The following is a 23,434-nucleotide window of genomic DNA, read 5'->3' on the forward strand; positions in this document are numbered from 1 at the left end:
GCTTCTTCACCTGCGGGATCATCTGAGACCAGCCACCCGGACAGCTGATGAAACTGAGGAGTATTTATGTCTGTAATAAAGCTGAACAACCCATGGCTGCGTCCCTGCCCAGTCATGTGAAATCCATAGATTAGGGCCTAGTTTATTTATTTCAATTGGCTGATTTCCTTATATGAACTGTTAATTGTTGCATGTTGTGTTTATATTTTTTGTTCAGTGTATATACACTACCGTTCAAAAGTTTGGGGTCATTTAGAAATGTCCTTGTTTTTGAAAGAAAAGCACATTTTCAATCCATTAAAATAACATCAAATTGATCAGAAATACAGTGTAGACATTGTTAATGTTGTAAATGACCATTGTAGCTGTAAATGCCAGATTTTTTATGGAATATCTACATTGGTATGCAGAGGCCCATTATCAGCAACCATCGCTCCTGTGTTCCAATGCCATGTTGTGTTAGCTAATCCAAGTTTATCAGTTTAAAAGGCTAGAGGAACTGGATAGAGGAACTTGAACGCCAGCATCCCGGAGTCGCCTCTTCACTGTTGATGTTGAGACGTGTGTTTTGCGGGTAATATTTAATGAAGCTGCCAGTTGAGGACTTGTGAGGTGTCTGTTTCTCAAACTAGACACTAATGTATTTGTGCTCTTGCTCAGTTGTGCACTGGGGCCTCCCACTCTTCTTTCTATTCTGGTTAGAGCCAGTTTGCGCTGTTCTAGGAAAGGAGTAGTACACAGCGTTGTACGAGATCTTCAGTTTCTTGGCAATTTCTCATATGGAATAGCCTTCACATCTCAGAACAAGAATAGACTGAGGAGTTTCAGAAGTCTTTCTTTCTGGCCATTTTGAGCCTGTAATCAAACCCACAAATGCTGATGCTCCAGATACTCAACTAGTCTAAAGAAGGCCAGTTTTATCGCTTCTTTAAGCAGAACAACAGTTTTCAGCTGTGCTAACATAATTGCAAAATGGTTTTCTAATGATCAATTAGCCTTTTAAAATGATAAACTTGGATTAGCTAACACAATGTGCCATTGGTTGCTGATAATGGGCCTCTGTACGCCGATGTAGATATTCCATAAAAAGAATCTGCTGTTTCCAGCTACAATAGTCATTTACAACATTAACAATGTCTACACTGTATTTCTGATCAATCTTATGTTATGGACAAAACAATGGACAAAACAATTAGCTTTTCTTTCAAAAACAAGGACATTTCTAAGTGACCCCAAACTTTTGAACGGTAGTGTATATATACACAAAAGTATGTGGACACCCCTTCAGATTAGTAGATTTGGCTATTTCAGCCACACCCGTTGCTGCCAGGTGTATAAAATCGAGCACACAGCCATGCAATCTCCATAAACCCACATTTGTAGTAGAATAGCCTTACTGAATAGCTCAGTGACTTCACATTTCATCACATTTCTGCCATGCTAGAGCTGCCACGGTCAACTGTAATTGCTGTTATTGTGAAGTGGAAACATCTAGGAGCAACAACTGCCCAGCCACAAAGTGGTAGGCCACACAAGCTCACAGAACGAGACCACCGAATTGTCTGTACTCGGTTGCAACACTCACTATCGAGTTCCAAACTGCGTCTGGAAGCAGCGTCAGTACAACAACTGTTTGGCGGAAGCATCATGAAATGGGTTTCCATGGCCGAGCAGCCACACACAAGCCTAAGATCACCATGTGCAATGCCAAGCGTCAGCTGGAGTGGTGTAAAGCTTGCCGCCATTGGACTCTGGAGCAGTGGAAACACGTTCTCTGGAGTGATGATTCACGTTTCACCATCTGGCAGTACGACGGACAAATATGGGTTTCGCGGATGCCAGGAGAACACTACCTGCCCCAATGCATAGTGCCAACTGTACCGTTTGGTGGAGGATGAATAATGATCTGGGCTAGGCCCCTTGTTCTAGTGAAGGGACGCTACAGCATACAATGACATTCTAGACGATTCTGTGCTTCCAACTTTGTGGCAACAATTTCGGGAAGGCCCTTTTCTGTTTCAGCATGACAATGTCCCCATTCACAAAGCAAGGTCCATACAGAAATGGTTTGTCGAGATCAGTGTGAAAGAACTTCACTGGCCTGCACAGATGCCTGACCTTAACCCCACTGAATACCTTTAGGATGAATTGGAACGCCGACTGCGAGTCAGGCCTAATTGCCCAACATCAGTGACCGACCTCACTAATGCTCTTGTGGCTGAATGGAAGAAAGTCCCCACAGCAATGTTCCAACATCTAGTGGGAAGCTTTCCCAGAAGAGTGGAGGCTGTTATAGTCACAAAGGGAGGACCAACTCCATATTTATTCCCATTATTTTGGAATGAGATGTTGGACGAGCAGTTGTCCACATACTTTTGGTCATTTAGTGGAGAGAGAGAGAGAGAGAGAGAGAGAGAGAGAGAGAGAGAGAGAGAGAGAGAGAGAGAGAGAGAGAGAGAGAGAGAGAGAGAGAGAGAGAGAGAGAGAGAGTACTGGGAGGGCTCTGTTGGGGCATGATAATGGTCATGCTATTGTTTGCAGATTATGGGATGTTTATATAGACATCATCTGTTCATAATTAATCAGGCCAGTGTGTTGGGCAGTGTTTGTCTGCCCTACACTGTAACAGTATTCAGTCTATAGAGAGACTGCAGAGAAGGAATTTAGAAAGATCTAATCACAATAATTTTGAATGTGCAGGAATTAGACGCTAAAAGGCCCCAAACACAACACAAAGCAGACTGCCACTGACATTTCCACTCCCAATGAACTATTCGGAGCTACACTGAACAAAAATATAAACATGTAAAGTGTTGGTCCCATGTTTCATGAGCTGAAATTAAAGAAATGTTCCATACTGTACGCACAAAAAGTTTATTTCTCTCAAATTTGGTGCATAAATTTGTTAACATCCCTGTTAGTGGGCATTTCTCCTTTGCCCAAATAATCCATCCACCTTACAGGTGTGGCATATCAAGAAGATGATTAAACAGCATGATTAATACACAGGTACATGTTGCATTTATATTTCTGTTCAGTATCATTTAAGATCCTGACACTGTCGGCTATGAAATATAGCAACCACTGCATTAAATGCTGATGAGATTATTCCATTATTCATCATAATGTTCGGAGATTAACATATTTTTCCAAATTAGTTTACTGTATTGTAATGGTTGTATTAAAAAGATTTTGACTGATTGAAGAATTAGGCAGTGGCATGGTAATAGCCAGTAGGAATGGTTCATGAAGATAACGATAAACAGAGCATAGCCCACAGTTCCATTGTCATAGTCAGCTACACACTGTCAGTAAACAAAACATGTTGGTACACGGCTAAGGATAAACATTGGTTTTATATGTGCATAATAACTTATTACACTATAAGGCCACAAATCTCTGAAACTGTGCTGCTGGCTGATGCAGTGGATTTAACTACTGCACACCATCTTGGTTTATTTCCATGCAATCATGTCCTATCTGTCTAAATTCCAGGATTATACTGGCTGTGGTGCAATCTGAGTTATTTTCAACATGATTTGCTGTCAGTGCAATTGGTGCAATGAGGCAAACTTGGACATCATGAGGGACTGCAAGAGAAAGCGAGAGTGAGAGAGTCTGACAGAGACAAATAAAGCAAAACAATGGCACATCAGACTAGAAATGTTATTTTTCTCAGAGAGGATTAACTTGTGTTTGTCTTAAGGGACGGCTGGGGACGTTTTCCTCTCAGAGACATCGTTCCTCAGAGCGCATGCAGTCAGAGAGCCATAAAAGGCGGAACCAGACACATTGTCTTTCTCCCTCCATTGGTGCTGCTGATGTTGGAGCTTTGCTGCAGAGCTAATTCAGTTACCGTGTGCGAGTGCTGCATTATGAAGTGTGCAGTGCATTTCCTCCCTCTATGCCTGAGTGAATGTGAAAACAGAATAACGTCCTGCTGACGTGTTTTCGGTTCTCTCTCTCTCTCTCTCTCTCTCTCTCTCTCTGAAACCTGACTAGGCTTTGATGTCTGGAAGACTCGCTGGAAAACTTCAGCCGTCTCTAGGAAGGCACGGAAACCGTTTGAAGAGCGAATGCAAACTTCCCTAATGGTGTGTGGGTGGAGGAAAGGAAGCAATGTTGAAATGATCTCACGATTTGCCAATAAAAACATTCAGATCTTGATGTTCGCTAGGTTGTTTAATATCGATGGTTGTTAACCCTAAAACTGTGATTCGAAATGTACCCAGTCGGCTTCTTATGGCATGACCCTGGTCTTCACACAGCTTGTACAGAGAATCAATGAAGCTACTGCATCTTCTCCTCAAAGGAGTTCTCCTGCCCCCTCCCTCCTTAGCTACAGCTCCTTGGGTAAGGAAGGCAAAGTTCAAATAACACAGATGTCATAGAGGAATACTCTACAATTAACATCCCCTGCCACCCAAACCTAGTCCTCTGGGCCAACCAGGTTTCCTAGAACTGTTTACACTAGAAGCATTGGAGAGGACATCTTCATTCAATTGAAATTGACCTTCAATCCCACCAACGCCTATAACGGCCATAGGCCACATTCCCGGATCAGCCTTCCTCACATGTCCACTTATACACATTCTCATCACAGCACAGCAAAGCTAAGAGCCTCCAGAGAGTATAATTGTCCTTAGCTAGCACTGTTCCACTGCTTATTGGTAGGAAAGGGTTGTTGAGACGAGGCGATTGTTGACTCAGGCATTCTCATGCAGTAGAGGGAATTGTGTGCTCATTAGCCAAGACTATGATCTTCCAAGCATTTGTCTTCAAATGTACACTTGCAAAATAAGCGAACAGTAAGCAGATATGTTTGTGAACAGAAGGCTAATACAAATCTTCATTGCACTAATGCCAGATATTTCCACACGTCTAGAGCTTACTGCATTCTAACACATTAGTAGTGTGGAGGTATTATGCTAGGTCAGGACTGGGAAGTGGCCACAAAAGGCCACAGCATATAACCACAGCATATGGCCACAGCATATAACCACAGCATATAACCACAGCATATGGCCACAGCATATAACCACAGCATATAACCACAGCATATAACCACAGCATATGGCCACAGCATATGGCCACAGCATATAACCACAGCATATAACCACAGCATATAACCACAGCATATGGCCACAGCATATGGCCACAGCATATAACCACAGCATATAACCACAGCATATAACCACAGCATATAACCACAGCATATGGCCACAGCATATAACCACAGCATATGGCCACAGCATATAACCACAGCATATAACCACAGCATATAACCACAGCATATAACCACAGCATATAACCACAGCATATAACCACAGCATATAACCATTTTGAAGGGAATAATCACACATGATGATATTCACCCAACGTTGGTCATAACTGTTGCTGGACCTCCCACGGATGACATTTGGAGAGTTATGTTAATGGGAGCTTTGGAGGAAAAGCGGAGACCCATAGTCTGTGTAGCACAATGAACTCAGCAAACCTCTAGGGTTCTCACTGACATTTTGCTTAGAATAAATATATAAATGTTTCTATATTCTTTTTGATGTTGAAAACAGTTTCTAATTAATTTATACTGTTTGAGTGGAAGATTGCTTCCACCAGGATTACAGTTTTTTTAAGCAATTATATTTTCAGTTGTTTTGTCTCTGATGTGATTGAGCATCAGTCACATAGTCATCACACTAAATATTTTCAGTGTTTAAACATAATAATATGTTTTCTGTCTATTGAGAAATGTGCTGTTCTGTTTTCATTTTGCCTAAACCAAATTCACTCACTTGTTTAATGAAACACTGTATATTGTATGTGTATAAACATGCATGGAAAACATATCTCAGGCCTACTAACTATGTCTACAAGACTGTATCAGACAAGGAGTTCATTATCTTTGTTAAGTTTATCTATGCCACAGCCGTTCTATATACAGTAAGATCTGTGAGAAGATGTGCTTGGATGGTGACAGCAGGACAGTGAGATATCTTCTGTTTCATCATCTAGGGAAGATTTAACACTTCCTATTTATCATTCCATTACATCAAAGAGTTGTATAGGTAAGCATGCTTGTCCTTGCTGCATGTCTTCATATAATGGGCTCTTTTTCTTTTCTGGTGCGTGGAAAACGCCTTACTCCAAATCTACACGGCAGTTATGGTTTTGTCACAGTGAGGTATATAAGCCTGAGTGACAGGCCCCTACAAAATAAGAACATTAAATGCCCTGTGTGGCTCAGTTGGTAGAGCATGGCACTTGCAATGCCAGGGTTGTGGGTTCAAGTATGAACAAATAGGAAGACGTATGCACTCACTACTGTAAGTCATTCTGGATAAGAGTGTCTGCTAAATGACTAAGATGTCTGAATCACCATTTGATGGGTGAGTAGGAGCAGTCCAAAGGGGAACATGCTCTACCAAAACATACCAGCGCAAAACTACCAGAACCTCTCTCTCAGGGGTCAGTATCTGTCAAAAAGTTTCAAATGAGTGGTGTGTGTGGTTTCCTGAAATTAATTAAATTGCCAGACTGAATTAAAAGCCCTGGACATATTTAATGCAAGAACTCTTAATTGCAGTTTGTTAAATTACTGCTGCCTAGTCACAATTTCCTTTCATGTTCTGAGGCAGGGTGTTTGTCATGCCTCGTCCCTGAGAGAAGAGAATGATTCCTTAAGATAGCTCCTTGACAGTGATGTGTCCCAAATGGCAACCTATTCCCTACATAGTCTACTACGATTAGTAGGCCCCTGATCTGGGCCCTGTTCAGAAGTAGTGCACTATATAGAATAGGATGACATTTGGGACAGAACAGGGGCAGCACAGCCAGTTTCACACTGTTGTAGACTTCAAGGGTGGGTCATAATAGCAAGCTGAGCACGGCACAATTATAATCAAACTCGCATCTCCTCTATATGCTGCCCACAAAGCTGTCCCGGTTGCGTACCAAGAAAATGTCATTTTGCCTCCACCGTAATCTTTCTACAAAAGATCAGACAATTCGTGCAGCCATCAGCAGAGATATTACAATTTACAATATTTCAAGCCAAACCTATCTGTCCTTTAAAGGCATGCTGGCGGAGACTTGATGTCATTCTCCATCTCAAGGTTATATTTCTGAAGGGTTCCTGGATAGAGAGTTTCCTTCAGACCCTTTCAGGCAATTTTTATTAATGCATCGTTGAAGTGAAAACACAGCTCAGGTATTATCTATCTCCCCACGTTCTACTGTATGTTAGATGTGGCTACATTCCAGACAGCCATCAGAGCCCAGCCGACTGCCTTTTTGAAAAGAGCATTTCCCTGGCAGGCTGGCACCGATCCTGCCAGTCAGTCCATTATGGCATGAAGGTTTCACATGAGTTTTTCCCCACAAAAGGGCTTTATTAAAGACATAAATATAAAAAAATGCCACATAAACTGAAATTAGGCGAACTATTAGAATTTTAGCAACCAGGAAACGGTGGAGCGATTTCTGCATATTGCACATTTAAGTGAGAGAATGTATCTGCACCCTGTGTTATTCACTGTTTACTGAATTTCTCTGAAATTGGTTTTCTTCTATAAGGTCTCCCAGAGGGGTGGGAGGCTCAGGCAATTTGCCAAGCAGTTTCCCAACCTGTCAGAGGGCACACATCGGGTGATCAATTGTAGTCTAAATACCACAAAAGCTGCTGAACTGAAAGGAAATATGAGTTGATAACGTAGATGTGATTTCTTACTTTTTCCAAACCTTGTGACCTTGTAATTTATGATCCACATAATGCTCGTGTATGAGGGAAGATTCATAGGTAACAACTTCAAAAATAAAGTAATGATCAGTAAAACTTCAGTAAGATGTTATATGCCACTTATATACTGCACTGAACTACACACCAGCTGTTTAACATAATTCAATTATGATTGCACATTCAATTCAAATTTACATTTAAATATACATAAAATCTCTGAATATCCACAGTAGACTATCTTTTATATGTGTATCTATAGCTACAAAGCTATAAAGTTTACTATTTCTAAATGTCTACTAATTTCCATAAATTTATCCATAAATTTCCTTGGTGGCAATTTATGGATAATGGATAATGCAATTTATCGGCATAGTAACAAACCCCCACCGCGCAACCCATGTGACTGTTCACACCCCTCTTGTTGACGGAGAGAAAATGCTGTAGTTTTAAAGCTAATTTCCCGCAACTCTACACATTTTGCATGGGGCAGAGATTTTTTTGCTGTTTTAAAGCTAATTTCCACAAATTCTATGCATTATTCCATGTCTTATGAGTGTGATACCAGGTACCATGATACCAGGGGTCAAAGCCCGACGAAAAAGTTGAGTATGAAGGGTATAGAAGATGCACCAATTCACGTCATAAAACCCACCCATTTTTGAACCTCATCCTTCATGAGCTCATGGGAATAAGTCAATAGCCGTATTCCTGCAATATAGCTCAAGGGATCCTCCAGTGAGCGGGTGACCCAGGAACTCCCAGCTGGCTGGGGTCTAATGGGAACTTATTGTGCGAAGGCGATGACAAGCTGAGCCATTCTTCTGCAGTCATTTACTGTCTGCCAAATACAGACAGACAGGGTGACAATTTAATCTCATGATTGACGGTGACAATCTGGGCCATTTTTCTGTGTCACAGAGGGGTCGAGAGGAAATCAGTTCTGCACTCAGGAGAGTTTCTCAGGAGCTGCAGAGAGGAACAAACAGCATCTCCTCATCAACCCCCTCATCAACTGTAAAAATATGTGTAAAGTAAGATGAGGCAGAGCACCTCCACTGAGTTTCCTCCTTTTCCAGGTCCCTCTATAAATCAGCCACTGGCAGAGGGACACAGCATAAACTGTAGTCTAGCCATGTCAATTAGCTCCATCAGCCGTGTATGTGAAATGCAGTATGGTTTACCTTACAGTCTACATCCAGGTACTTCAGCTGTGTATGTGAAATGCAGTATGGTTTACCTTACAGTCTACAACCAGGTACTTCAGCTGTGTATGTGAAATGCAGTATGGTTTACCTTACAGTCTACAAACAGGTACTTCAGCTGTGTATGTGAAATGCAATATGGTTTACAACCAGGTACTTCAGCTGTGTATGTGAAATGCAGTATGGTTTACAACCAGGTACTTCAGCTGTGTATGTGAAATGCATGGTTTACCTTAAGATCTGGAAGCTTCCAATTGTATCAAACTGCCAAATTGAAGGTTCTCAATAGGAAGTGTTTATTTAGTTGTAAATCATCTAGGACTGATTTTACCTCACCATTGCAACTGTTGACAGTAGAATTCAAAACCCGAAACAGTGTATACTACACTTAATGCCATATCTATGAGCAAGTAATGTGAACCTTACGGAAAGCCACTACATTCACACAGAAAGCCAAGGCAATATTGTATCTCACTCCTTTCTACATAAATAGACTTGGTAACCTTGCATTGTGGGGCAGCAGTGGCACAATGACACAGTCATAAAAATTAGATTTTAGATTTAGAAAAACAATATTGTCCACACAATGTGGACATTTGTCTTTGGGTTTTTTTGTGAAGTAGAACAGCACCAGTAACTGCTAAGGTGGAAATAATGAGGTAATGAAGCGCTGCAATAAGAGATGAGACTAAAACAAAAGCACCCACGCATCAGCCCCCGGCTCTGCATGCTTCAGGTGAAGTAAAAAAATCTTTGGAATTGCAGCATGCTCCATTACTGGAGAGAACAGTCGGCCCAGCTATCTCCAGTTCAAGTCAGAAGTTTACATACACCTTAGCCAAATTCATTTAAACTCAGTTTTGGACAATTCCTGACATTTAATCCGAGTAAAAATTCCCTGTCTTAGGCCAGTTAGGATCACCACTTTATTTTAAGAATGTGAAATGTCAGAATAATAGTAGAGAGAATGATTTATTTCAGCTTTTATTTCTTTCATCACATTCCCAGTGGGTCAGAAGTTTACATACACTCAATTAGTATATGGTAGCATGGCCTATATATTGTTTAACTTGGGTCAAATGTTTTGCGTAGCCTTCCACAAGCTTCCCACAATAAATTGGGTGAATTTTGGCCCATTCCTCCTGACAGAGCTGGTGTAACTGAATTAGTTTTGTAGGCCTCCTTGCTCGCACACACTTTCTCAATTCTGCCAACACATTTTCTATAGGGTTGAGGTCAGGGCTTTGTGATGGCCACTCCAATACCTTGACTTTGTTGTCCTTAAGCCATTTTGCCACAACTTTGGAAGTATGCTTGGGGTCATTGTCCATTTGGAAGACCCACTTGTGACCAAGCTTTAACTTCCTGACTGATGTCTTGAGATGTTGCTTCAATATATTATATTTTCCTTCCTCATGATGCCATCTATTTTGTGAAGTGCACCAGTCCCTCCTGCAGCAAAGCACCCCCACAACATGATGCTGCCACCCCCGTGCTTCACGGTTGGGATGGTGTTCTTCGGCTTGCAAGCCTCCCCCTTTTTCCTCCAAACATAACGATGGTCATTATGGCCAAACAGTTCTATTTTTGTTTCATCAGACCAGAGGACATTTCTCCAAAAAGTACAATCTTTGTCCCCACATGCAGCTGCAAACCATAGTCTGGCTTTTTTGTGGCGGTTTAGGAGCAGTGGCTTCTTCCTTGCGGAGCGGCCTTTCAGGTTATGTCGATATAGGACTCATTTTACTGTGGATATGGATACTTTTGTACCGGTTTCCTCCAGCATCTTCACAAGGTCCTTTGCTGTTGTTCTGGGATTGATTTGCACTTTTCGCACCAAAGTGCGTTAATCTCTAGGAGACAGAACGCGTCTCCTTCCTGAGCGGTATGACGGCTGCGTGGTCGCATTGTGTTTATACTTGCGTACTATTGTTTGTATAGATGAACGTGGTCCCTTCAGGCATTTGGAAATTGCTCCCAAGGATGAACCAGACTTGTGGAAATCTACAACTTTTTTCTGAGGTCTTGGTTGATTTCTTTAGATTTTCCCATGATGTCAAGCAAAGAGGCACTGAGTTTGAAGGTAGGCCTTGAAATACATCCACAGGTACACCTCCAATTGTCTCAAGGGTGTCAATTAGCCTATCAGAAGCTTCTAAACCCATGACATCATTTTCGGGAATTTTCCAATCTGTTTAAAGGCACAGTCAATTTAGTGTATGTAAACTTCTGACCCACTGGAATTGTGATACAGTGAATTAATTATACGTGAAATAATCTGTCTGTAAACAATTGTTGGAAAAATTAATTGTGTCATGCACAAAGTAGATGTCCTAACTGACTTGCCAAAACTATAGTTTGTTAGCAAAAAATTTGTGGAGTGGTTGAAAAACGGGTTTTGATGACTCCAACCTAAGTGTATGTAAACTTCCGACTTCAACTGTACCTGCACAGTCGGCCCAGCTATCTATCTGCACAGTCGGCCCAGCTATCTATCTGCACAGTCGGCCCAGCTATCTATCTGCACAGTCGGCCCAGCTATCTATCTGCACAGTCGGCCCAGCTATCTATCTGCACCTTTGGCTTAGCTATCTACCTGCACAGTCAGCCCAGCTATCTACCTGCACAGTCGGCCCAGCTATCTACCTGCACGGTCGGCCCAGCTATCCACCTGCACGGTCGGCCAGCTATCCACCTGCACAGTCAGCCCAGCTATCTACCTGCACAGTCGGCCCAGCTATCTACCTGCACAGTCGGCCCAGCTATCTACCTGCACGGTCGGCCCAGCTATCCACCTGCACGGTCGGCCAGCTATCCACCTGCACAGTCGGCCCAGCTATCTACCTGCACGGTCGGCCCAGCTATCCACCTGCACGGTCGGCCAGCTATCCACCTGCACAGTCGGCCCAGCTATCTACCTGCACAGTCGGCCCAGCTATCTATCTGCACAGTATCTGCATAGTTCACCCTCTGTAAGAGTTGAAGGGAAACCAGACATGAGAGTAGGATTGTGGGGAGAAGCTGAGCCACTCAATAGTGGGATTTGAAGACAAGGGAGAGCTGGAAAAAACTCTCTGAAGCCAATGAATCAAAACAATAATGTCGTCCTTCAGTTGGCCTTGGTGCAATATAATCAGGAGGAAGGATCTGGGCCCCTCGCTGGTACATATCAGGACAGATCATTACAACATATACGTTTACACGTATCTGCGCTTATCTCCCTGCTTCACAGTTTTAAGAGCTTAACCAGTGTTGACTATTTTTGTGTTGCAGGCTAATTGCTGTGGGTCCAGCTACAATGTCGCTGGTAGGCACTCTGCTGGACAGGATGTGTGCTGATTGCAGACATCCTGGCAGCACCGTGGAGGAAGGCGTAGTGATTAAAAGGTAGCTCTGCACAGAAATGTCAGCCTGTAACATCTCTAATGGGCAAACATTTGATTCAGGGGTGATGGATTTTGATAATTGTCTGCTTTGTCTGCCTCTTCCACACACACACACACACACACACACACACATTCCCCTCCACAAGCACGCACACCCTCCTGAATACATTACCAACACCTTGGGCCTCCATCAACAGAGCTGAACATACTGATCTCACAATTAGAGGTATACCTCCGAGGCATGTTTGGTATCTTACCATGGCCCCCGCTGACTTCTCACAGTATTCAAAAAGCTGGGTCTAAAGCCAGTTGCCTCCCGAGTCCTGATGCAAACAAATTAAATATTCTGTACGTTTGCTCAAGTGCAACACAAGGGATGAAAAATTCAAAGTACATAGGAGATTTCCCTGAGGCTCAGTATGTAACTCTTTGAAACATGTAAGGGGACTTTCAAAGCTGGAACATCTACAGTAGTTTACAAATGTACGATCTTAATTTGACCTATACTGTCACAGCAACATAATCCTGCAGCAACAGGATTTGAACGTTTAGTCCATAACAATATGGTGGATGCTTATATATGTCCTATTTCACACATGATTTTTGCATATCTCACTCTTCCCACGACCCCCAGAGAGCAGGGTCACCGCCGGGGTTTGACATTCAACAGCAACCCTGGAGGTATTAGGGTTAAGTGCCTTGCTCAAGGGCACATCAACAGATTTTTCACCTTGTCTGCTCTGGGATTCAACCTAGCAATCTTTCGGTTACTGGCCCAATGCTCTAACCACTAGGCTACCTGCCGCCTTGTTACTTGATCAATGGTTAGGCTATTGGCTGGCAAAAAGTAGGCTACATGAAAAGTGCAATACTGTTAATATAACTGTGTGTTAGTGTGGGTTTTCAGTAAATGTAGGTAAATCTCAAAGCTCATCTGCAAATCCTGCAGTACAGTAAAATTCTCATCAACAAAAGAGTGACAAAATTAACATTTGTACTATCACAAACACACACAGTGAGACTACAAAACAAACTCTGTCATCCATGAAGATTGGAAAATCATATATTCCAGGACCACATATGCACAGATGCATATGAAGCTCAGGTTTCAGGATTAAGGAGTGTATTCTTACTAGAATTTTGATCCATTGCGATACCACTTCTCAAATCCATATCAACAATGCCACAGGTCATCGTGCTGTAGATCAGGGATGGGAAACTCCAGTCCTCAGGGGCCGGAGTGATGTCACACTTTCCCCCCAACCCTAACAAACACAGATGATTAAACTAATTGGATTCTAAACTGAAGATCAGGATTAGTTGATTATTGTAGTCAGGCGTGTTAGCTGGTGCTGGGGCAAAAGTGTGACACCAATCAGGCCCTTGAGGAATGGAGTTGCCCACCCTCGCTATCGAGTGCAATAGTTGCATTTGTTATGTAATACATGGATGTGAAGCTATGCCATCAAGGAAGAACTACTGGTCAGATCTTGGTGGTATCTTCACTGGGATTCTGTTGAAATAATACAAATTGAAACAATATTATCCTGCCCCAAGCCTAAGACGCTGGATAGCTTTTCATAAAATTGATATTGGCTACACAAGTATTACAATCTCAAGAACATCTCCACAGTTCCATTATAGGTTGAAATGATTCAGCACACCAGAGCATCGGGAACGTGTTCAAGTAAGCGGAGAGCATAATCTTTCTAAAGGCTCATTTTAACATTGGTGGGCCCATTGCACTATTTTGCTCTACAATTACAACAAGAATAACTCTACTCTCCAAATGGGAGACGTCATGGCCACTTTCTGGCGAAATGGGTACCAAAACTGTGCAGTATCAAGCAGTTGAGATGGGTACTTAAAGTTAGATGGGTATGAAGGGTCAGTATCATCACCATGCGGATATCCACATTCAAAAGTGCAGATTGGTCATTTAAGTTTAATGTGTATAAAGGGTCAGTATTATAAGGAATAGTCTCATCACCATGGATATCCACATTCAAAAGTTTCCTTTGTTATTCTTATAGTTGGTGACATGTACTTCCTTGGATAAAGATTACATTTCTGGACACAAATTAGTTCTGTCTACAGACAGACTTGGATATGCTGTGTATATAAATCAGAGGTCTCCTTTCTCTAAGTTACATTTAGATGCTGATTACCATTTGATTGTTTAAGTGCATCAATTGCAAGAGAGGATTTATCGAGCACCTACTCTAACCTCAACAGATATCCAATAATGCAATGATATGCACGTATTTATTAGAAATTGTCATTGAGATTTAGGCTTTTTTTTTAAACAAATGCTTATGTTATTTTTAATACTATGCCAAAGCCAAGTGCCCAGTGTTACGCTATGCATGGCAGCATCAATGTATTTGTGAAGTCCCTCCAGCAACTCTTTGTCCCATTATCTGCTGCACCAGAGATCACTTACTCCATCACAACAGCAGAAGCATCCGCCTTTTCAATCCACTGTGCATACAACCATGCATAGAAAACAGAAAATAAAATGGATTGATAGAGATGTGGGAGCATGTTGTTTGCGATGTGCACTCTCCCTCAACAGGTCTTTCTTAGTCAAATGCACAGCATCTCCAGAGTTCCCAGGATTGCTTTGGGGCCTGTGATTGCAGTCATTACACAGTTTGGAGAGCAGGTCAAGGGCCAGCCAGACAATCCATTCCATTCTATGCAGATATCCTTCCTCTCTCCTCTCTTCCCCTGCCTCCCTGGTTCTGTCTGAATAATGCAGACTTTGGGCTTGGTGACTGCTCCCCTGACAGACTGGATTGTGGAGCAGCTGCACCTATCAAGAGCAGCCTTTGCGCTGTCATGCCTTTTCTCCAGCTAAGCAAATCGGTTGAAGCAGGCATAGGGCTCCATCCCAAAATGGCACACCAACATTTTACTGCAAAATGCTCATTCTTTGTAGCACCTTGATCCAGCTGAAACCGGTGCATGTGTGTTTTTATGATCCACTCTGATGAGGTGTTAAGGTCTTGAAAGTGTCGGGTCACAAATGGTGCCACCCACCTGCCACCCACCTGCCATGCACCCTGCCACCCACCTGCCACCCACCTGCCACCCACCTGCCATGCACCCTGCCACCCACCTGCCATGCACCCTGCCACCCAGCTGCCATGCACCCTGCCACCCACCTGCCACCCACCTGCCACCCACCTGCCACCCACCTGCCATGCACCCTGCCACCCACCTGCCACCCAGCTGCCATGCACCCTGCCACCCACCTGCCACCCACCTGCCACCCACCTGCCATGCACCCTGCCACCCACCTGCCACCCACCTGCCATGCACCCTGACACCCACCTGCCACCCACCTGCCATGCACCCTGCCACCCACCTGCCACCCACCTGCCATGTACCCTGCCACCCACCTGCCACCCACCTGCCATGTACCCTGCCACCCACCTGCCACCCACTAGCCATGCACCCTGCCACCCACCTGCCATGTACCCTGCCACCCACCTGCCACAACACATTACAGCAGAATTATTCATTTGTGTGTTCTATGCTAATAGAGTTCCCTGTCACACGACTAACCATCAACATATGAAAGGCCGTTCGCAATGACAGAATCTTCTCTAACGTAATCATTTAATGTACACATTTACACCAAAAGGAGGGGCCCAGGCGAAATTAATCATTTTGCAAACAGTTTAGAAATGATTATTTTGCCCCAAAAATGATAGCATGATTTATTATGTCTTCGACATGCAGGCCCTAGCAGTGAGTCCTCATAATGTCATTGCAAATTATTGATTATCAATCACTCTAACCATGCGACAAATTGGTAAATAAATTAGCTTGCAAGGGATAGCAGGCGACGCAGCCGCCGAGACGGAGCAGTGAGGCCTATGAAAGGCAACTGGTGCACTCTGCCAGGGGCGAGCAGGAGCGTGCCAGGGAGCCAGAGAGGGAGAGAAGACTAACAAGAGGCTGTCACTGACTTCATTGATTCCACTGGGTGCCTTCAACCTTTACAAACTTCCTGTGTGCACTCACCAGCTAAATATTGGTTGACCGGATCCAGAAAGCAATGTTATTTCACTGTAAACAAGGAGAGGTCTTCGGAGAATACTCTCATTGACAAATAGACAGGGTGTCACTAGAACTTGCGTTTGTGTAGACCAGACAGTGACAATTGCATGCTACTCATCAGAACTGTGTGACTCTATTCATCAGAACTGTGTGATACTATTCCTGCTGTGGAATAGTATCTGCTCATTTTCTGAAGGAATAACTTGGAGAATCTCGAGATTGTTGCACCTGTTAATCAGGAAACTTAGAATGCTCCCAACATTGGAAGTCTAATAATATTTCCCTTCAACTTAATGACACAGCAGCATCTACAGTATATGCTTAATAAAATGGTCTCAATATGTTTTATGAGCTCAGAGTGGAATGCAGTCACAGTATAAGCTTGCTTTGCGTTCTACCTTTTGGAAGAGCCTTTGCAGCAAAGGAACACATTATGTACTTTCATCTCTGAGTATATGTGGTATTTTGTTGCACCATAAAATATTATGAGAGCCATTATAAAACCCATCATCCTACCCTGCCTCCAAATGATGGCTTGGAGAGAAATGAAGAGAGGCTGCAGCACACTCAGTATGGAAGACGAATAGCACTTCCCAGGTAGGAATTTCTGGGAATAAATGGGTTTAGGCCCATGGGGGAATTCAACAGAGCACTAAGAGGGAACTCATATAACCCAATTAAAAGGAGTGAAATCGATGTAGAATAGTTCCAGAGTGGGCAGACAGACGGTCCTCAACACATACTAGCAATCACAATACACATGATGTTGCTCAACTTGTAGAAGGCTGTTTTCAGTTGTCTTTTTACAGGGTGGATTGGAACATACCATTTCCACATAAGATACACAGTTTGGCAAGCATTGATCACTGGCACTCACAGCCGGGGACTGAGTGACTATCTCTGTGCATCATGTTCTTGTGCGTGTGTGGACCACTCTCAGAGCTACTTCAAATGCAGAATGCCTGCGGAAAACGTGTGAAACAAGTGTGCCTTCTAGTGGTGACTTGGAGGACTATTTGACATGGGATGTGTAGTTAAACTGATACCTGGTAAAAACGAAAGCCACTTACGATAGAAGATGTATTCAGTGTAACTTGACCAGATCTTGTCTTCTGTGTGTTGATTCACGGATGACGCTGTGACTGAAGAGTTACAGGCAACCATCTGGAAACCACACTCGGACAGCATGTCAAAGGATCTCTCAAGGTGTTTGAACTTCAGGTAAAACCTGGACGTATATCGATCCGGTGTCCTGTCCGGATCTCGACTCTCGTTCAAGGTCTCCCCAAAAACTTCCTTGGCTAACGCAACCCTCCCACAAATCAAAATCCGCGGGACCCTTCTGAATTTGGAGTCGGTTTGACTCTCTCTGCCTATTGTACAAGAGCCCCTGTACCCAACCGTAATGAATCCACTTTTTCTGTCTGCCGGAACCAGTGACGACGGCGGACACATCTTGTGGTCGCTGCCTTGAGAACCATCTTCAAAATCACTGTGGAAGTATTCGTCTGGACTGTGTTTGAAATCTTCGGGCGTCAATAGTTTGACAAAGTCTGGCAACTGGAAGTACTCCGCCTCTTTCCTAAGCCTCCCCTTCTCTGGAAAATGGTCGGGCAGTACAACTTGTTTGTCTCTGAGGTAGTCCAACACATATCGAAATAAAAATCCATCTCTGTCGATAAAATAGCGTCCCTTAGGGTCCCGCGCCAAATCATTTGTGCCATCCTTCTTAGGTGAGAATATTTTGCCCAGCAAGGAATTCGGGGTGCTTACTAACGTTGCATGACGCGTGTAATACACCTGTCCCCCGACATTTAATTCTACAACATCTGGGAAACTATTCTGAACAGATCCTTGTTCTTTGGACGTAGGGTTAGTCCTACAGTTTCCACTTAATGCCATTGTTTCCGTCATGAATGACTAAAAACTCCACCGAATTTTAGATGGTGGATTGAAGTCCAAAAGTTGCTCTAAATGTTTACTTGAAATAAAACAAGGTATCTTGGTGTTTAATAAAATGTTTAAAAAAGCTACAATTAACAATTCAACACACTGAACGTAGATTTTGATAAAGAAGCCTTATAAAGCCAGTCATTCACCTACCAGTCCTAGCGGTCGTCGAATAATAGCCTAGTGGAGGATGTCCAAGAGACCCCCGTCAAAATGTACAATTGACAGAGCTGTGCAGTTGAAAAATCTGTGTTCTGAGAGTACAAAAAAATATACGGACGCATCAAAGGTTTGCACCTTACCAGCGTACATCAGTTGCTCTGCATCCATTGGCCCTGGTAGAAGAACATTACCGAGGGAAATGGCTGAGGTTCATGAGAATCACCGCGGCCAGATAACATAGAAACGCTGACAAACGGAACATCAGCTGTCTTGCTGCTGTTCGCCAGAGCAAAATGAATATAGATAATGCTCTACATCAATTTCAAAATATATCTACAATATATTAAATGGAAAAACTCCCCCCAACAACTTCTAAAGTCCAAAGGGAAATGTATCTTTATCACCGGCGTTTTATCTCTAACTTCCTTTGAACACGAGGAATTGGTCTTGCTGATGAAAAAGACTGTCTGAAAAATAGTAACTTCACATGGGTTGAATCCACTCCGCCCTAAGGAGACATGTAGTGTAGTAGCCTATTACTGAGAACACCTGGTCCAGATTGAAATCTATCCAATTGCAGAGACAAACCCAGCGCTGAGGTTGTGCTGTTAGCGGTCCGAGGCACTCATTTTATCATGGGCGTGCGCGCGCTGAAGGCTGGATAGCTGGAGCTGTCGGAGGAGATGAAACGATTCTCCCGGTCCCCTCCAAGCAGGGTGGTGCCCGTAAAAAAAACCCGTCTCAGCTGATGTTGCCTCAGCAGTGCAGGGATAAACCATAATGGGGAATAAATAATTACATAATCTTAAAGGAATATACTGAAATATATATTGAATATTTTGAAATCCACCTTTCACATTTGTTATTTCGACCTCTGATAAAATTACAGTATAGGTTAGTCGTGTGCCAACTGAAAATGAGCCTAACAAGACTACGTTTCAAAAGCCAACACCCAATCCGAGTGCGATCATTTCTCCATTAGCTCAGTCCATGAGAGGTTTTCGTGAGTATTTAAAACGTAAACAATTTCAGGCTCGGATAGAGTGGGCCGTAGGGTTGTCAACCAGAGTAAGCCATGATAATCAAAAATAAATAGGCCTACTAAACAGTATCAATTTGCACTGCAATTGAAAGGTCTGGTGTTGCTTACAGCTACTGCCTGAACAGTTAACTTCAACTTTCTGATAAATATGCAACAGCGCCACTCACTGTATGTTCGACGCTCCGAAATAAAAAACGCTCCTCGTTTCAGGACCACGGACAGCTCCACCGGTTCACTGGCACTTTGCACGGCGACACGCCACTATAGCTTGAGGCACGTGCACGTTTTGGCATTCTGTTTGTTGAAACTCAACGTACTAAATAATCTAAAAATTAGAGGTTCAACAAGGGTTCTTCGAAGACCTTAGGGTTCTAGGCACTGAAAATTGCCCCCAATAGGTTATTCCAAGAACCAAATAGGAGCTGGGGTTCATCGAGGAACCTCCTTAGTTGGTGGGGGTTCATCCAGGAACCTCCTTAGTTGGTGGGGGTTCATCGAGGAACCTCCTTAGTTGGTGGGGGTTCATCGAGGAACCTCCTTAGTTGGTGGGGGTCCTTGCAGGAACCTCCTTAGTTGGTGGGGGTTCTTGCAGGAACCTAACTTCCCAACTGAAACATATTGATTTGTATTTGAAAGGACAGCAGGTGCAGGCACTTAACTGGAAAATGTAAAGATCTCATAAATTCAAGTTAAGGTTTGTCCCTTGTATGATCTAAATGTATCTTGTTTTGGATATCAATCAACAAAGAGGTAAGAATATGTAGGCTATAAGAGTATGTTGAAGGCTAGCTGTACTGTGTGCAGATGACTGAACTGCTCACTTTTGTGTCTGTGTCTGCAGGTATACAGACGAAGAGGCATACAAAGGTATGTCAATTGGATTGGTATGTTATGCTGATCACATTAACCATCCTCCTCCCTTACCTCCTCAATGAATATCCCATAGGCCTCTGCATTATGGACAAGGTGTGTGTATGAAAACCATTATCAAAACAGGTTTTTTCATTCACATTTACCACAAAAACCAACTTATCAATTCTGTCATGAGCGTGTTTTGTTAATCATCTGTATAATTACTATTTTTTGGGTTCACAGACTCTGAAGAATATAACAGGAAACCTGTTTTATCACCATGCACTGTAAAACCATTCTGGCTATGGATACGGAGAACATCAACACATTAACATCAACATGTCAGAGGATATACTGCTGGGAGTTTACCTAATATTTCCATTTTTTATTCTGCATTTCCACGAAAATCAAGTCAGTTAAGAACAAATTCTTATTTACAATAACGGCCTACCAGGGTACAGTGGGTTAACTGTCTTGTTCAGAACATCCGATTTTTACCTTGTCAGCTCAGGGATTCGATGCAGCAACCTTTCAGTTACTGGCCCAACACTCTAATCACTAGGCTACATGCCGCCCCGAAACAAACACTGACAACTAAAATATTGTGTTATTGTTGTTATTGTTATGGGTATTATTATTAATAATATATTATTAATATTATTAATAATAATAATAATGGAAGGGGGAGTAGTTAAAAAATGAGCCCCAAACGGTTATTCAAAAGGTTCTTCCAGGATCCATTAAATGTGGTTCTTAAAAGGGGTCTTTGAAAGAACGAATAGGGGTTCCCCACAGTTTCAATTTGAAGAACCCTTAAATGATACTCCAGGAACCTTTTCTTTTTATAATGTAGTCTGTGTTAATGTCTGCTAAGTGTTATTCTAAATCCGCTGATACAAGAGTAGAAATAGTTATCTTGGATAGAAGTGTTTGGGGGGGAACAAGGCAATTATTGAGCCCCTGATACACAAATAATTCGGCCTAGTGATACTTTTTCACAGATAGGGCTGAAAAAGCCTATTGATTTTAGAAGCCAAGATTGCACACAGTACACAAATAGACCATGTTTGGAATAACTCCACAATATGTTCAAGATAACTACTAAGCCTACATTTCAAAACAAAAGATAGTACTGCTACTACTCTGTTAGATACAAGTTCACTCTGAATTTGGATGTGACTGGAAGTCCCAGCAGTCATTGTAAATGGGTGTTCTGTCCACTATGCCACATTACATCTGAGAGGAGTGGTACCTTCATATTTAAAAGAACTTACCATCAATTTGAATATTAGATGGATTCCTCTCTCTGCAACTTTCATCAAGTGATTAAAAACCGCTCTAGCGGTTTGACCCTGGATGATACTCAGTTACTTCAACAGGCCTATGCAATAATTAGAAGGGAAGATGCAATTGCCCTCTTTTAAAAAAGACTGTAAAACTGTAAATGTTTGTTTTCTACTCAATGTCTTCCTGTGGTATTTCTGCAGACCTGCTGCTCCTCAGAGAGGGGGCCTTGCTGAGACCTCTGTGCACTCAGTTGGAAGTAGGCCATGGCTGTAATCATGAATACATGCATGCAGCCTTCACCAACAGAATGTGCTGCTATTTAAAAAGCCTATGATGACCACCTGTAAGTTGTTATACTGTTGGTGTAGTAGGGGTATGGCAGTTTCAAATGAGTTACATTACAAATCAACACCATGCTCTTGCATTTCCATCTGTTGTCTCTCTTTCATTTCTTGTCTCATTGCAAAACTTAGAGGCTTTGTTCAGTGAGAGGGAGATGAAAACCTAGTTAATTGTAACAATCTATCATCATTAGACACCTGCAACTGACCGGAGGAGCGGGTCTAGATCTACTAGATCTACTTTACCATTGGCTTCCTCTCAGACTACAGCCCCTCTATGGATGGGGCTTAATGGAAGCATCTCAGAGACAGAGAGCCCCCTACTCACTCACATCTCTCTAGACACAGAACCCCCTACTCACTGACATCTCTCTAGACACAGAACCCCCTACTCACTCACATCTCTCTAGACACAGAACCCCCTACTCACTCAAATCTCTCTAGACACAAAACCCCCTACTCACTCACATCTCTCTAGACACAGAACCCCCTACTCACTCACATCTCTCTAGACACAGTACCCCCTACTCACTCACATCTCTCTAGACAGATAACCCCCTACTCACTCACATCTCTCTAGACACAGAACCCCCTACTCACTCACATCTCTCTAGACACAGAACCCCCACTCACTCACATCTCTCTAGACACAGAACCCCCTACTCACTCACATCACTCTAGACAGATAACCCCCTACTCACTCACATCTCTCTAGACACAGAACCCCCGACTCACTCACATCTCTCTAGACAGATAACCCCCTACTCACTCACATCTCTCTAGACACAGAACCCCCTACTCACTCACATCTCTCTAGACACAGAACCCCCTACTCACTCACATCTCTCTAGACACAGAACCCCCTACTCACTCACATCTCTCTAGACACAGAACCCCCTACTCACTCACATCGCTCTAGACACAGAACCCCCTACTCACTCACATCTCTCTAGACACAGAACCCCCTACTCACTCACATCTCTCTAGACACAGAACCCCCTACTCACTCACATCTCTCTAGACACAGTACCCCCTACTCAGTCACATCTCTCTAGACACAGAACCCCCTACTCACTCACATCTCTCTAGACACAGAACCCCCTACTCACTCACATCTCTCTAGACACAGAACCCCCTACTCACTCACATCTCTCTAGACAAAGCCTATGATGTATGATAACTTAATAATTCAAATCAGGATTATTTGGTGTGTGTATGCATGCATGCTTGCTTGTGCTTCCTGCCCAGATGAATCCCTCTGCATTTCATTGCACTGCTTTCAGCCACTTGCAGCAGGGGATTGGGGCCCCTCTAGAACCATGTGGATGAGATTCAGGGGGAACTGGCGCCTCGGAGGAAAAACTGATTATAGATCTGAGAAGCAGATAGATGGCAGCATGTCCCTT

The 23,434-nt window shown here is 43.0% G+C and overlaps 1 pseudogene; it reads right to left on the bottom strand.

Annotated features, from left to right (window-relative positions):
• Positions 1–17,387: 17,387 nt before the first annotated feature.
• LOC115155068 (BTB/POZ domain-containing protein KCTD16 pseudogene) lies at positions 17,388–18,700 on the bottom strand (annotated as a pseudogene).
• Between the last annotated feature and the right edge of the window lie 4,734 nt (positions 18,701–23,434).

This window comes from Salmo trutta, chromosome 19 (genome assembly GCF_901001165.1).
Source record: "Salmo trutta chromosome 19, fSalTru1.1, whole genome shotgun sequence".
Classification (NCBI taxonomy): Eukaryota; Metazoa; Chordata; class Actinopteri; order Salmoniformes; family Salmonidae; genus Salmo; species Salmo trutta.